Here is a 5,325-nt window from a genome sequence, read left to right as displayed (position 1 = left end):
TAGTATTGTGTATATAGGATGAGTAACCTTGTAAATCGTTTTGTAGGTTTTATTCTTTAAATATGACATATAATGCCTCCATGTTCAATTTGATATTTTCTAATAATAAAACTTAAATAGTGTAAAAAACTATTTAATTAAAGGAGGATGAGTGTTCACTATCATTATAAAACACACTAATTAACTACTGTAAATATATTTAGCCTATTTGACTTCCTTCTTAAACATAATTATTGCCTATAGAAGTGTAAATAATGAATTACATTACTCCATATTTGTTGTGCAACTCTTAATTATTCTCATTACTATTTACTCTTTCTGCCTACTTTTCATTTGATAATTGTAAGTTCATTCATGTAATAAATCTACATATATACAATATAATTAAGAGAGTTACAACTAATGATATACAAGTTTTCATAAATGTGAAGTATTTGGCATTGTTATTGATATATTTTTTTTCCTTTTAAAAATTGGTAAAAACGCGTTACACTCCCCACCCACGAAAAGAAGCTCACGTAACTCACCGGCTATGCCTATTTAAACGCTGCACGCAATCCAAATCCAAACTCACCCCATGCAAATTTACTCCACGATGGAAAACTACTTCCTCTTCTTCCTACTCGCCCTCCCCATCTCCCTCTTCTTTCTCCTCCACCGGCACCGCCGCAACCGTCGTCCGCCGGGTCCTCTCGGCCTCCCTCTTATCGGAAACCTCCACCAGCTAAAAACCTCTGCCCCTCACATCCGCCTCCACCGCCTCTCCGCCAAGTATGGCCCCCTCATGTCGCTCACCCTCGGCTCCGTCCCCGCCGTGGTCATCTCCTCCGCCAGAGTCGCCAAAGAAGTGCTCAAGACCCACGACCTCGCCGTCTCTGGCCGCCCCTCCATGCTCGGCCAGTAGAAACTCTCCTACTCCGGCCGCGACATCGCCTTATCCCCGTACGGCGACTACTGGAAAGAAGTCAGAAAGATCTGCATGCTCCACCTCTTCAGCACCAAGAAGGTCCTCTCCTTTCGCTCCGTCCGGAAGGAGGAGATTTCCCGCACGCTCGATAAAATCTCCGAACTTTCCTTTTCCTCCAAACCCGTGAATTTGAGCGAGACGATGATGTGTCTGACGAATTCGATTATGTGTAGGATTGGGTTTGGGAAGAGGTACGAGGGGAGCAGGTTTGTGGAGCTGCTAAACGAGACGCAGGCCATGATGGCGAGTTTCTTCGTGTCGGATTATTTTCCGGTGGTGGGGTGGTGGGTTGACAGAGCGAGTGGGCTGTTTGGGAGGCTGGAAAAGAATTGGAGGGAATTGGATTTATTTTACCAGAAGGTCATTGAGGAGCACCTTGACCCTGAAAGGCCCAAACCCCAGGAGGAGGACATCAATGATGTCTTGCTCCGCCTGAGAAAGGATCGGCTATTTGCAACTGATGATTTCACTCTTGATCATATTAAAGCACTGCTCATGGTATTCTTTTTAAAAATTTTTATTTTTAGCTATGGCAAAGTATTGTGACTTGGGAAGTCAAAGAAGTAATTATTAGTTAAATCAGATCTACCACATTATAGGAAGACTAACATAAAATCAAGTAGTGACAGCTGTTATATGAGACTGACTAAATCATTTCTAAATCTTTTTTTTCAAAATAAATAAAAAAAAACTCATGAGTTGTCACTATTTTATTATGTTAGTTTATAGATTATATGATATACCCAATAATTTCTCCTTTTAAAGATATAAGTGGCCTACTTAATAATTCAGTCTAATGAGAAAATATTAGATACATCAGTATTCCACCTAACATGTTAATTCGTAGGCAAGGCCAACGTAAATTCAACATGTGTTAGTATGTTAACTGCATTAATAGGTAGTTTTAATTTTTTGCATCTAACAAATCATATACATGGTAAATTTGTGTTGGTCCCAACTTTTCAAATAGCATGCTAGGTAGTATATATACTAGGTGTAGCTAATCATTTGGTCTACTTCTTCTTTTTTTCAATGAGACTCATGGGATACAATATATCCCTCTAAGGTGGTTATTGTGTTTCTTTTCTTTTCTTTTTTATTCTTTTGTCTTGATTCGTCTAAAATTTTATCGATTAGTGAGTCGTATATTTGACTCAAAAACTTAAATTATTAGGGAAAATAATAAATTTTTTAAAATATATACCTAAAAACTACCAAAATATGTAGATTGAAAAGATAAAATTCAAGATTACATCTAATTTAAGAGTCACCTTGCATATTTTCGGTGAGGTATTTCAGATTGTAGTGTTTCAAAACGAATATAGATATGGATCATATGTTTGAGACTTGCATAAATATGGGGTCTATATACCTTTGTGTCTATTTGGAACATAGCCCATGACAAAAATACTTTCATCATCTTTTCTTAATTTGATTATGAGGAGAGGCATATATATTTGGTGCATGCTCAAACTCCCAATCTTTGGGTTAATTACTCAAATCTTACCAACATAATAAAAACTTATATATTCAGTCATTAGAGTGGGTTAAGAAACAAAGTTTCATAATTCCAAAAAAATTCACTGCTGCATCTCAAGTCTTATAATTAATTAAAAAGATACAGTATGCATCCTCATTAATTAATCATCTTATTCTTGTTATGCAGAATGTTCTTGTCGGTGGAACAGATACAAGTGTAGCTTCTGTAATTTGGACAATGACACAATTAGTAAAAAACCCTAGAGTGATGAATACCTCACAAAACGAACTCAAAAATTCAATAAAGAAGAAAAATCTCATAAACGAGGACGATCTTCAAAAACTTCCTTACCTCAAGGCTGTGGTGAAAGAGGGATTGAGGTTGCACCCCGTGGCTCCCATGCTTGTTCCTCGAGAAGCAATTCAAAAATTTACTCTAGATGCGTATGAAATCGAACCCAAGACCATAATTTTAGTGAACGCGTGGGCCATAGGAAGGGACTGCGATGCTTGGGAAAACCCAGAAGAATTCTTGCCTGAAAGATTCTTAGAAAGTTCTATAGACTTCAAAGGACAAGATTTTGGATTAATACCATTTGGCACCGGTCGGCGACGTTGCCCTGGGATGCACCTTGGAGTGCTAACTATCGAGCTCACACTCGCCAATCTTCTCTATTTCTTCGATTGGGTGTTGCCGCAAGGCATGAAGAGGGAAGATATTGACAAGGACATGATTCCTAGCCTTGCCATGCACAAGAAAATTCCTCTTTATCTCTTATCTAAAAAGTACTGTGTATGAATTAATATATACAACCATGTGGGTAGTAGTAAGCATTATCAATATGCAAAATTCTACTTCCAAGTCAATCTTATGTACAATTTGCTTGTAGTTGTTGCTACATTGTCATAAATTTAATAAAGGGTTCCTCCCGTATTTTGTAGTTTTATGTTCATAGTACGTATGAACAAATTATTGGCAAGTAGATTTGATTTTCTTGTTAATCAGCCCACAACACAAGCATATGTTATAAGTCGTAATATATTAAATTAAAATAAAAATATTTCTTTTTCAATTGTACGTATAATAAGATTGTCCTTGTAAAGTAAATTTTGAAACATAATAATTAAGTAGATAATTAAAATAATTTTTATTTTATCATCAAGTACTTTTAATATGTATTCTTTGCACATTATTATTTTAATAATTTTTTAAATTATTATTTGATTCAAGGACAAAAAAATGAGCATTTGTTTATTTTTTTATTTCAGTTTCGTTTATCGGTTTAATATTTTGGAAGACTTAAATTTTGGGTAGAAACGTTCCCAATACTACAGCTCAAAAGTGGACCTGACAAAGCCCATGCCAATGATTCTCAAAAGAATTGAAAGTATGGCTAAAGACTATCCATTTCGAGGCCTTGTTCCTATTGCATTTGATGTTCTTAAGGCTAGTGTCTACTCTTCTCAATATTGTTCCTGTCATGGCTTGCAAGTTCTATTCAGAAATATATTTTAGTGGGTGTAGACACCCCAATTTTAACTAGGCCTTTCCAAGGAGACCTCATGGCAAACCTTCATTCTTGTAGGTCCCACGCTGTTGGTGGACCCCACACATCCTTGTAGGTCCCACACTGGTTGTGGACCCCACGCATTCTTATAGGTCCCATGGTGTTCGTGGACCCCGCACATCCTTGTATTCCCACACTACTTGTGGACCCCACACATCCTTGTAGGTCCCACACTGCTTGTGGACCCCACACATCTTTGTAGGTCTCACATTGCTTGTGGGCCTCACATATCTCCATTGGACCCCACATGTGTTGTGGGCCCCACACCTCTTGGTACGCTAGCTCGGATTCCTACATCCGATGCACGTTACCCCCTGATACGCTAGCTCGGATTCCTACATCCGATGCACGTTACCCCATCTGGTACGCTAGCTTGGATTCCTACATCCGATGCACATTACTCCCTGGTACGCTAGCTCGGATTCCTACATCCGATGCACGTTACCCCCTTTGGTACGCTAGCTCAGGTTCCTACATCTGATGCACGTTACTCCCTGGTACACTAGCTCGGATTCCTACATCCGATGCACGTTACCCCCTTTAGTATGCTAGCTTGGGTTCCTACATCCGGTGCACTTTACCGCTCTAGTGCGCTAGCTCAGATTCCTACATCCGATGCACGTTACCTCCTTTGGCATGCTTGTGCCTGCTGGCTCGGGTTCCTATAACCCTTAAATGGCTCATGGACCCCACATTGCTTGTGGGCCCCACACGGTTTGTAGGCCCCACTTCTCCTGGTACGCTAGGTCAGATTCCTACATCCGGTGCACGTTACCCACTCTGGTACGCTAGCTCGGATTTCTACATCCGATGCACGTTACCTCCTTTGGCATACTTATGCCTGCTGGCTTGGGTTCCTATAACCCTTAAATGGCTCGTGGACCCCACATTGCTTGTGAGCCCCACATATCTCCATTGGGCCCCACTTCTCCTGGTACGCTAGCTCGGATTCTTACATCCGGTGCACGTTACCCACTCTGATACACTAGCTCGGATTCCTACATCCGATGCATGTTACCTCCTTTGGCATGCTTATGCCTGCTGGCTCGGGTTCCTATAACCCTTAAATGGCTCGTGGACCCCACATTACTTGTGAGCCCCACATATCTCCATTGGGCCCCACACGGTTTGTGGGCCCCACTTCTCCTGGTACGCTAGCTCGGATTCCTACATCCGATACACATTACCCACTCTGGTACGCTAGCTCGGATCCACATATCCGGTGTCTTACTAGCTCGGGTTCCTATAACCCTCAAACGGCTTGTGGACCCCACATGGCGCGTGGGCCCAACACATCTCTGATGGACCTCG

At 40.5% G+C, this 5,325-nt stretch overlaps 1 pseudogene; it reads left to right on the top strand.

Moving 5' to 3' along the window:
• Window positions 1-595: 595 nt before the first annotated feature.
• LOC131162259 (6,7,8-trihydroxycoumarin synthase-like) lies at window positions 596-3,245 on the top strand (annotated as a pseudogene).
• The last annotated feature ends 2,080 nt before the right edge of the window (window positions 3,246-5,325 follow it).

Source organism: Malania oleifera, chromosome 8, assembly GCF_029873635.1.
Source record: "Malania oleifera isolate guangnan ecotype guangnan chromosome 8, ASM2987363v1, whole genome shotgun sequence".
Classification (NCBI taxonomy): Eukaryota; Viridiplantae; Streptophyta; class Magnoliopsida; order Santalales; family Ximeniaceae; genus Malania; species Malania oleifera.
Note: the sequence above shows the minus strand (reverse complement) of the source record. Positions and strands in the feature narration are given on the sequence as shown.